This window comes from Bubalus bubalis, chromosome X, assembly GCF_019923935.1.
Source record: "Bubalus bubalis isolate 160015118507 breed Murrah chromosome X, NDDB_SH_1, whole genome shotgun sequence".
NCBI lineage: Eukaryota > Metazoa > Chordata > Mammalia > Artiodactyla > Bovidae > Bubalus > Bubalus bubalis.
Window position 1 is genome coordinate 131,437,742 of NC_059181.1, and position 12,252 is coordinate 131,449,993.

Here is a 12,252-nt window from a genome sequence, read left to right on the forward strand (position 1 = left end):
TGGGGCATTCAACCCATTTATATTTAAGGTAATTATTGATAAGTATGATCCCGTTGCCATTTACTTTATTTTTTTGGGTTCCAGTTTATACACCCTTTTTGTGTTTCCTATCTAGAGAAGATCCTTTAGCATTTGTTGGAGAGCTGGTTTGGTGGTGCCGAATTCTCTCAGCTTTTGCTTGTCTGTAAAGCTTTTGATTTCTCCTTCATATTTGAATGAGATCCTTGCTGGTACAGTAATCTGGGCTGTAGGTTATTTTCTTCCATCACTTTAAGTACGTCCTGCCATTCCCTCCTGGCCTCAAGAGTTTCTATTGAAAGATCAGCTGTTATCCTTATGGGAACCCCCTTGTGTGTTATTTGTTGTTTTTCCCTTGCTGCTTTTAATATTTTTTGTGTTTGATCTTTGTTAATTTGATTAATATGTGTCTTGGGGCATTTCGCCTTGGGTTTATCCTGTTTGGGACTCTCTGGGTTTCTTGGACTTGGGTGATTATTTCCTTCCCCATTTTAGAGAAGTTTTCAACTATTATCTCAAGTCTTTTCTCATGGTCTTTTTGTCTTCTTCTGGGACTCCTGTGATTCGAATGTTGGGGCATTTAACATTGTCCCAGAGGTCTCTGAGATTGTCCTCATTTTTTTTAATTCGTTTTTCTTTTTTCCTCTCTGATTCATTTATTTCTACCATTCTATCTTCTATTTCACTAATCCTATCTTCTGCCTCGGTTATTCTACTATTTGTTGCCTCCAGAGTGTTTTTGACCTCATTTATTGCATTATTCATTATATATTCACTTTTTTATTTCTTCTAGGTCCTTGTTAAACCTTTTTTGCATCTTTTCAATCCTTGTCTCCAGGCTATTTATCTGTGATTCTATTTTATTTTCAAGATTTTGGATCATTTTCACTATCATTATTCGGAATTCTTTATCAGGTAGATTCCCTATCTCTTCCTCTTTTCTTTGGTTTGGCGGGCATTTATCCTGTTCCTTTACCTGCTGGGTATTCCTCTGTCTCTTCATCTTGTTTATATTGCTGTGTTTGGGGTGGCCTTTCTGTATTCTGGCAGTTTGTGGAGTTCTCTTTATTGTGGAGTTTCCTCACTGTGGGTGGGGTTGTATGGGTGGCTACTCAAGGTTTCCTGGTTCGGGAAGCTTGTGTCGGTGTTCTGGTGGGTGGAGCTGGATTTCTTCCCTCTAGAGTGCAATGAAGTGTCCAGTAATGAGTTATGAGATGTCAGTGGGTTTGGAGTAACTTTGGGCAGCCTGTATATTGAAGCTCAGGGCTGTGTTCCTGTGTTGCTGGAGAATTTGCATGGTATGTCTTGCTCTGGAACTTGTTGGCCCTTGGGTGGTGCTTGGTTTCAGTGTAGGTATGGAGGCGTTTGCTGAGCATCTGTCAATTAATGTTCCCTGGAGTCAGGAGTTCTCTGGTGTCCTCAGGATTTGGACTTAAGCCTCCTGCTTCTGGTTTTCAGTCTTATTTTTACAGTAGTCTCAAGACTTCTCCATCTATACAGCACCATTGATAAAACATCTAGGTTAAAGATGAAAAGTTTCTCCACAGTTAGGGACACTCAGAGAGGTTCACAGATTTACATGGAGAATAGATGAGGGAGGAGGGAGTTAGAGGTGACCCCAATGAGATGAGGTGGAATCAAAAGAGGAGAGAGCAAGCTAGCCAGGAATCACTTCCTTATGGCTGCTCCACAGTCTGGACTGCTCAGAGATGTTCACAGAGTTATACTGAGAAGAGAAGAGGGAAGATGGAGACAGAGGTGGCCAGGAGGATAAAGGGGGGAATCAAAAGGAGAGAGACAGATCCAGCCACTAAGCAGTTCCCTAAGTGTTCTCCACCGTCTGGAACACACAAAGAGATTCACAGAGTTGGGTAGAAAAGAAAAGGGGGAGGGAGGAGATAAGAGGCAACCTGGTGGAGAAAAAGGAGAGTCCAAAGGGGGAGAGAGCAGTCAAGCCAGTAATCTCGCTCCCAAGTAAAAATGAGTACTGAAGATTGGGTTCTTAAAGGTACAAAATTGATAACAAATACCAAAAAGCAAAGATTAAAAATCTAGAGTAGAGGTTGGCTTTTCAAAAATACAATATTAAAGGGAAAAAAAATAAAAAAACAAAGTCACAAAAATTATAAAAATATATATATATATATGAAGTTTGCTTTAAAAAATAGGGTTTCTTTTTTTTGCAAAGTAATAGTAGGCTATAAAAATGAAAATTAAAGGAGTAATAGAGGACTTAAAAAAAAGAATGATAGTAAAAATAGAAAAAATATATCTAGGACTTTCTCTGGTGTTGTTGTGGGCAGTGTGGGGTCAGTTCATTTTCAGATAGTTCCTTGGTCCGGCTTATATTTCTCAAGATCTATAGACCTCTTCCTATGTAGTTGGTACTGACTACAGGGTTTTAATCTATTGCACCTGTCACTTCCAAGGCTCTTCTGTTTGCTGGTCTCCAGTGTCTCATTTCCGCCCTGACACAAGGGGGAGGTGGTGGACACTTTTTTAGGCTCACTTGTTCAGTCACGCTGTGGGGAGGGAGGGACGCTGCAAACAAATAACACTGGCATGTGCTCGCAGTGTCTCAACCACACTGGGCCTGCCCCTGCTCACGGCACATGTGCCCTCCCTGCCCACACTGCTCAGGCTCTAGGTTGCACCACCGGGAACCATTGGAGGCTGGCCCTGGGCTGCATGGACCTCCTAGATCTAAGCCACTCAGGTTCAGGCACTCAGGTAGTCCTCAGAGGTGCAGACTCGGTTGGGCCTGCGTTTTGTGCCCTTCCCAGGTCCGAGCAGCTCAGGTGTTTGGCGAGTGCGGTCGCTGCGACTTATTGCCTCCCCCATCCCTGCCGCTGGGTTTTCTGGCTGTACAGCTGGCGCACCTTCTCAGGCGGATGTTGACCGTCCAGAACCCCAAGAAGTCTTAGTTAGCAAAGAAGCCTGCTTGCAGTTTGGTAGTTAATGTCTCTCTGGGGATGTGATTGCCCCCTTCCGGCTCTGGCTGCCTGTCACCGGAGGGGGATGGTCTGCAGCCGGCTAGCTCTGCTCAGTCCTTTGTTCTGTGAGCAGGCCTGGTGGTGTCTTAGGTTAGGGCTTTTCGCGTGGTAGCTATCCCACAGTCTGGTTTGCTAGCCCAAGTTAGTTCCCTCAGATTGCTCTTGGGGCATTCAGGCCCGGTCCTTACTCTAACCAATGCAGCCCGGGGCCTCCCTCCCCAGCCTCCACTTGCTAGTGGGGGTGCAGGCGTCTGCGCTGCTTCTCCACTGGGGGAGTTACTGTTGGGCACGTAATCTGTGAGTTTTAATTATTTATTTTTTCTCCCAGTTATGTTGCCCTCTGTGGTTCCAAGGCTCACCACAGTGAGAGTGTTTCCTGGTGTTTGGAAACTTCTCTCTTTTTAAGACTCCCTTCCCGGGATGGAGCTCCGTCCCTACCTCTTTTGTCTTTTATATTTTTTCCTACCTCCTTTCAAAGACACTGAGCTGCTTTTCTGGGTGCCTGCTGTCCTCTGCCAGCATTCAGAAGTTGTTCTGTGGAATTTACTCAGCGTTTAAATATTCTTTTGATGAATTTGTGGGGGAGAAAGTGGTCTCCCCGTCCTATTCCTCTGCCATCTTAGGACCGCCCCTGCTATGTTCTGCTTCTACTCAACACTGATCTTTATGAGTAAACCTCCTCCCATAATTGTGATATGTGTTATGCACATATGAAGCTAATGAAACTAACAAATATATTTTAAAAGGCATTATTTCACCATGATTTTTAAGACAGATTAAGTCCTCAACTTAACAACAGTTTGATTTTAATTGTTTTTAAATGGCTATTTTAGTATCAAAACATTTTTCCATGAAAACAAGTGGTGGTCATGGTTTCAGAGCAAAACCACAAAAGCTCACTGACTTGAATCCACCAGGAATATTCACATTTTCCCCATTAACTCTGCTTAAGTGTGCCACAAGAAGCCTCCAACTCTCAGGGCCAAATGTCAATTCCTGTACTCTGATCTTCATATCGCTCTGCACAATCCCTGTTCTGTCCTCTCTCATGCATCCACATTCTTAAAGAACTTCTATGGAATCCTCTGGAATTCAGGACCCATCCTCAGCAAAACCCCCTATGCCTTGAAACTCTCCTCTAAATGTATCCTCTAAACCTCTCCTCCCCCCTTTCACCTTAACATTTGAACAGAGCCTAGCATTCACTAGGAACACCACTCCCACTGTAACCCAGTCAAGTGGTGGCTATTTTCCCTGGACCCCTCACAATACTAGGACTGGAGGTAGGGTGTGAATCATCTTTTTTTTTAATATTTGTTTTCAGACTATTCTCCATCCATGCTCCCTAAAGCCCACCCAGCTTTGAATTTTCTATTGCTCACTATCCTTCACTATTCTTGTGATCTAGTTTCATTCCGCTGTGGTCCAAGAAAATATTTTGCATGATTTCAATGTTATAAATGTATTGAGACTTGTTCTGTTGTCTAATATAAGGTCTATCCTGGAGAATGTTCCATGTGTACTAGAGAAGAATGTGTAATCTACTGTTGTCCAATGGACTGTTCTATATATGTCTGTTAAGTCTAACTGGTTTACAGTGTTGCTCAAGTCCTCTATTTCCTCTGTGATAATTTGTCTAAATTTTTCTATCCACTAATGACAGTGGGGTATGGAAATATCCAATAGTTACTGTAGAACTGTCTATTTCCCCCTTCAACCCTGCTAATGTTTGCTTCATATATTTTGAGGCTCTGTTTGGTGCATATACAGTTATTAACTGCTTTATGTTCTTGATAGGCTGACCCTTTTATCAATATATGTCTTTTGATATCTGTTATAAAAAAATTTGACTTAAATGTCTATATAGCAACCCCATCTCTCCTGGATACTGTTTGCACTGGTTATCTATTTATATACTTTCGCTTCCAACATATTTGTATCTTTGGATCTTAAAGTAAGTCTCTTATAGATAACATATAGTTGAATCATGCTTTTTTTCCCTCTCATTTTATTACAATAAATTTTAACACTATAGAAAAGTCATGTGATCTTGGTGGGTCTGGATCTTGCTTTTTTATACATTCTGCCAAATGCTGCTTTTTAATTACAAAGTTTAACCCATTTTCATTTAAATAATTAGTAATGAGGAAGGACTTCTGCCATTTTACTGTTTCCTATCTTATTTTACTGTTTCTCATTTCTTCCATCACTTTTTTAGTGTTTTTTAAAATTCCCTGTTCCTTTCCTCTTCTATTTATTTTTTAAGTATTTTCTTAATGGTCACCTTGAGTGTTAACAATTAACATTCTAAACTTATAATAACATATTTTGAATTAATATCAACTTAGCTTCAATATTATACAAACTCTGCATCTATAAATCTCTATCCTTCCCCCTTTTATATTGTCACACATTGTGTGTCAACTAGATTATAATTTTTGTTTTATTCTTTTGTCTTTTAAATCATATCATAAAAAAGGAGAAACTACAAACCAAAAAATACAATAATATTGGCTTTTATATTTAGCTATATAGTTACATTTACTAATGTTCTTTATTTTTTCATATGGCTTAAAGTTACTGTCTAGTGTCCTTTCATTTCAATCCAAAGGACTCACTTTAGCATTTCTTGTAGGGCAGGTCTGCTAGCGATGAACTCCCCCAGCTTTTATTTTGGAATATCATAATCTCTCATTTTTGAAGGATAGTTTTGTTGGATATAGAATTCTTGGTTTCATTCTTTTAATACTTTACATAGTCCATTCCACTGCCTTCTGAAGAAATCAGCTGTCAATCTTATTGAGGTCACTTGTATGAATGAGTCACATCTGTTTTGCTGCTTTCAAGATTCCGTCTTTGACTATTATATATATAATATACTATATTATAATTTGACTATAATGTGTTTCAGTGTGGATCTGAGTTTATCCCATGTGGTGTTCCTCAAGTTTCTTAGATGCGTAGATTCATATATTTCATCAAATTTGAGAAGGTTTCCACCATTATTTTTTCAAATATGCTATCCTTTTCTCTCTCTCTCCCCTCTGCCTCTGGGACTCCACAATATACATACTGACACACTTTTTTTTTTTTTTTTTTTTGGCTGCACCGTATATGGGATCTTAGTTCTCTAAACAGGGATTGAACCCAGGGTCACGGCAGTGAAAGCATCAAGTCCTAACCACTGGACAGCCAAGGAACTCCTCACATATTGGTATACTTGATGGTGTCCCATAGGTCTGTTAGGCTCTAATGATTTTTCTTCATTCTTTTCTGTTTCTGCTCCTCAGACTATATAAGGCACCACTGGACACTGTGTGGCAGGGTATACCACGATCCAAAAGGTATTTTTAGGAGATTCCCATGGATGGGATCTTCCCTGGACTTCCCTGGTGGCTTAGATGGTAAAGCATCTGCCTACAATGTGGGAGACCAGGGTTCAATCCCTGGGTTGGGAAGATCTCCTAGAGAAGGAAATGGCAACCCACTCCAGTATTCTTGCCTGGAAAATCCCATGGACAGAGAAGCCTAGTAGGCTAGTAGGCTATAGTCCATGAGGTTGCAAAGAGTGGGACAAGACTTCACTTTCACCCTAGCCCGAGGGATGCTCCCAGTCAGGCAAAACAAAGACAAGCCCTTGCACCAATCCTTCAGGGAGTAGCCAGACAGGCCAAATTCTTTGAGAACAATTCTTTATATCCTCAGGCATTAGCAATCTGTACTAGGAATGCCTGCTTTTATCTTCACAGCTACCATCAATCTGGGTGTGAGATAGTAGGCAGGCAATTTAAAATGCCACAGAGCTCTCTTATCCCAAACAGCAGCTTCTTTCTTCACCAAATCATTTCTTGGTTGTTTAAGTTTTTACTAAATTCCAGAGTTCTGTGAAAGTTGATTGACAGTTTTTTTGCCAGTTTATCAGTTGCTTTTATGAAGGGACAGAGCTCTGAGTTCTGTACTCTGCCACTTTTAGTTATGTATTATTGTTGTCTTCTATGGACCCCTGGGTCACTGCCCTTTACTTAGCAATGAATGATCTTAGCTTTTGATTCAGTGTCACTTTCTCCAACTCTATTCCTTTCTTAATTTTTAGAGATTATCATATACATGCTAGTGATACTTCCAACATGCTGGTTTCTCAGTTCCTTGAATTCCACTCTTGCAAAGACCTCCTCTACTCTATTTTAGCCATTCACTCCATATCCTCAATTCTAATATTACCAATAGCTACAACGCCTCAAAGTACTAATTTCACATATCCACCCTCAAGTGGGTCCTTAATGTCACTGGCCAATTATACTCTTATTTCTCTAGTCCATTCACTCTCATACACTCTTACGCAACTATTTCCTACTTTCTCTCCTAAGCTCCAATACCTCCTCTATCATTCCCTTTCTCATCTGATGAACTTGCTTTCTATTTCAGCATGAAAACTGGATCAATCAACAGGACCTCTACAAATTCTCACCATCAGATCTATCCACCTACCAACAAGTGTACCCACATATGCTACCTTTCCACCTGTTATTATATGTGAATTCCCTGTGGTCCTATATAAAGTTCATCCATCACTTACACTATAAGCTGCATTCTATCTTATTCAAGAACACTAATCCAATAATTCTCTCCTCTTTCTCCTACATCACCAGTTTCTTTCTGTTCAATCATTCCCATCAACACATAAACAGTCTCTCTCCTATCTTCAAAGAAAATCTCGAGTTCACTTCCTCAGTTACCCCTCCATTTATCTGTGCCTCTCTGTAGCAACTCCTTTATAGAGTTGTCTATTCTCATTGTCTCTAATTCCATTCTCCCCATTCTCTTTTAACATCACTCAAACTCTACAAATATGGCTAGTTTTGAACTCCCTGCTAATAAATCCAATGACCATTTTTCTGTCCTCATCTTAAATGACCTGTCAGAGACACTTAGCAGACTTGATCACTCCTTCTTCCATTTAGCTTCCAAGATGCTATATTCTTGTTTTCCTCTTACCTTACATGTGTTCCTTCTATATCTCCTTTGCTGGCTCCTCCTCTTTTCCCAGGCCCTTTAACATCAGAGTGCCCCAAGGCTCAGCCTTTGGTTCTCCTATCCAACTTAATGATTTCATCCAGTATCACAACTTTAAATATCATCTATGTGCTTTTGGCACCCACATTTCTATCTCTAGCCCTTTCTAGTTCAAGTTCTTTCTCCAGCACACCAAATCCAATATCCAGTTATTTGCTCAACATCTCCACTTGGATATCTGAATCTCTAACAGGTATTTCAAACTTTAGATGCCCAAAACTGAATTTCTGATTCCTGCCCACAGTACTCCAAACTCATTCTACCTGAAATTTACCCTATCTCAGTTGATGACGAAAACTATCTTTTTAGCTGCTCAGTCCAAAAAAAATTTTTTAGGACTGTCTTTAACTCTACTTTCTCACATTCTATATCTAATCCATCAACAAATACTATTGGCTCTACCTTCAAAATATATTCAGAACATTATCTACTTCCACTACTACCATAACCATATTGATTCTTTGAAAACCTAAATCAAAATGCATATGTACACACTCTTTTTGTCTCTCTTGTCTCTTTCTCACACACATATCACTCATGTCACCATTAGATGTGTCTACTAAAGAAACTCCTTACTCTGATGGCTAGTAATTAATGTGGGGAAAAAAATGAAGTATTTGTCTGTCTTTCTAGTAGGAACTGTACTGCAGAATAACTAAACAACTCAATAAGGGACAACTGATGGCTCATAAATGTAGACAGCAAGATAAAATTAGTGAACCAACAATTTGGAACACCAAAGGAAATAACTGACTCAGAAAACTACCGTCCATGTAGTCACATTACACTTAATGAAAGATTGATGAAAAACTGGATATTCACATGTTACCAAATATCAACCTACAGATAACTTCCTGTTGACAAGATGGGGAAATGTCATTGTATAGTGGAGGGATTATATTGTCATCAACTTACTGAAATATTAGAAGTCAGTATTAGATGCTATGCAATATGAAACATATAACACAACCTATGAAGTATTTTTGCCACTAATATTTTACCTGAACATAGTCGAGCCTTTAGCCCTAACTCCAAGCATATAAGAAAAACAGGGGATAAAGAACAAATTAAACCAACCACAAAAAGCAATTAGATAAATCCAAAAGGTGGAGTCTTCTTTGGGAATTTCTCTTCAACAAGTGACTGCTATTAATGGAAGGGGTGGGGGAAATTATTCTAAATTGAAAGAGAGTAAAAAATCCCCCAAATCAAATATTATATTTGTGTGGTCTTTGACTGGATCATCATTTGAACAAACCAGGTATAAAATGCATTTGGGGGACAACTTGGAAAATCTAAATATGGTCTGAGCTATGATAGCAGTCTAGTTAGATATAAAATTACTATCATGGTTGTATAGAAAAATGTCCTTACTTTTAAAAAATACAAATTAATGTATTTAGGAGCAACCAACCATTCATGATCTGTAATATAAATTAGTATTTCCCCCCAAAATTATACCAATGTGTTAGTAAACATACTTCTAGGTGATAGAGTTACGGGTATTCACACTATTCACTCTTTTCTATATGTCTAAAAATGTTCATAATAAAATTAAAAGGTAAAAGAAAAACAAAATGAAAAAAACTATACCAGATCATATCATTCAAAAACTCCACTGGCTTCACCCGGCATTCGAAGTCAGAAACCTTGCACCAGTCCATGTGATATGGTCCCTCATCTTTGACCTCACCCACTACCACTCTCCCACTCAATCACTCTGATCCAGCCACACTGGTCTCCTCGCTGTTATTCAACACATTAGGCATGCTCACACCTTAAGACTGTTGCCCTAGCTGTTCTCTTTGCCTGGAGGCTCTTCCAAATATCTGCAGTTTACACTCTCACATCATCTGTTTCTTTGCTTAAATAAACTCACCTTTTCAATGAGGTCTACTCTTACTTTTTTGTTTAAAATTGCCACTTCACCACTCTAGTACTCTCATTCTTCCTTATGCTGCTCTCTTTCTTCTTTTGCCCCCTCTCATTGATCACCTTTGCTTAGAATATAAGCATCATGAAGGCAAGGATTTTTATTTGCTTACATATGTAGTCGCAGCACTTAGGACACTACCTGACACATAGGAGGTGTTCAGTCAATATTCCTTAAATGAGTATATTAGGGTTATAATAGCGCATAACACCATGGTATCGCTATTACTGTGTTCTGATTCAAGAAACCAAGAAGCTGGGACAAGAGTGAGAGTCATCATCTCCTTCCTCTTCCTGTGGCAAGACAAACCCAGCCAAGTTTGTCTTTCAGTATCCTCACACTTTCTAGTACTCCTTTCTTCTTGCTCTTCGTGCTGACCCTAAACCCTCTATTCCAGCAATCTCTGTTAAGGGAACTGAATCAGCCCAATTTTCCAAAGTCTGTTCTAAAACTGCTTACATCCCTACCACCTTTCCAAGTCAAAACATCCAGTACAGGTAATCCCAGGTTGAAATCAGAATAAAATCACTCTGACTTTATAGCAGAAATAATTACCTTTGCCTAGAAGTCCTAGCATTAAGGAAAAAAAATTAAAAGAACCCTGTTAATTCAAATAATTTCCAATTGGTGAAAATACGGGTTGTGGACAGGGGGAGTAAACATTTTCAGGAAGTGATGGCAGGGGGTTGGGGTGGGTAGAGTTAGGCAAGAGACCAGTACACAGGGTGAGCATACATGCTTAAGAACCAATTCCCCAGGTTAGAAGCCCTCAGCAGTTCTTGATTTTCGTGGCTTTTCTTACTTTACCTCACCAGACTACAAATTATCTAAAATCTCTTACATTTCTTCCCCTGCCCTCAGTGGTCCTTAAGATTACAGATTCCCAAAATAAGATTGCTCAGGCAATAAAAATAAGCAAATGGTGTTATACAGAACAATACCAGGGTTACTTTTTCCAATAATAGGTTATTTCTAAATCAAATATTTTTTGGTTGGGCATTTCTTATGTAAGACAAAGGCCCCATTATCTACTTTTAAAAAAAAAAGGATCAGTCCAACATTGGTTAACCCCCAGGGATATTTTAATTCAGTTCAAAAAGTGTTACCATTATGAGGAATAGTCTCATACAGAAAGTTTTAATTCTAAAACTGATATTCAACTAACAATACTATATTAAGCAGTAGGTCATCATTATTCACTGCAATAAGCCCTGAAACCCTCAGTCTCCAAAGTCCTAACCTATATTCTAATTAATCATGCTTAAGTTAAATTTCAGCTACCCTGTCACTTCAGCAGTTGGCTTCATGTTCTCAAATCCAAAACAATCAAGGTGCAATTAAACACCTGAACTTCTCTTTCTCTATACTAAGAGTGGACTCCCTGGCTGCCAGTAGGAATAGGAATGACTATCATCACTAATTTTTAAACAAAGGTGAAATGCCCTTGCCCCAAATCCTTGACACTTCTCTTGTTGGTACCAAAAAGCTATATGCTTTTAGTTCTGAACTAAGTTATCTTCTGGAGCATTATAGAGAAATGGAAAAATTAAGATAACCAAAGGCAGTAGGTGGATTATATTTGAGAATCCTAAAAGAAGTTGTCCTTCTATCCTGAACTTGAGCTCTCAGGGACAGGAATAGACACTCTTTTCCAGAGTATCCTCAGTGCTTAACACAAAGCAACAACATACCATAAAAATTCAGTAAATGAGTATTTCCTGACTAGTTGAAAATCCCAGGCAGGTAGACAAATTAGAAAAGCCAGACCAGAAAGACAATAGAGGCGTTATTACATTAAAATCCTCCACGCTATCAAGAAAATTATCTTCCTAAAACATAGATCATTCAACTTTTACTACAGGCTAAGCAACAAAATCAATCAAGAGAAATTGGTAAAATATAGACCCTGTCCTAAATGACTCACAACCTAGCAAAGGAGACAGACACAGTTTATTCCAATATAACCTGATAAGTGCTAAAAGTCTGAGTTAAGTTTTATGAGAACAGAATTTAAGAAGTGACTTAAACTCTGCATGGGTGAAGTGTCCACCAAAAACTTTTATAGTTCAAGAAGTACTTGATCTTAAAGAATAAGTAAGAATTTACAAGATGAAGAAAAGACAGATGAGAGCAGGTGGGTAAGTACATTTTCCAGTTATAAGGAACTGCATTTAGACAAAATAGCAATGCCCATACCAAAGTTCAAGTAACAGCAAGTAATTTAATATGACTAGA

At 39.0% G+C, this 12,252-nt stretch overlaps 1 protein-coding gene across 13 annotated transcripts in view; it reads right to left on the reverse strand.

Moving 5' to 3' along the window:
- THOC2 (THO complex 2) overlaps window positions 1-12,252 on the reverse strand; it is a 117,860-nt gene that overhangs the window by 62,534 nt on the left and 43,074 nt on the right. The window lies entirely within an intron of this gene.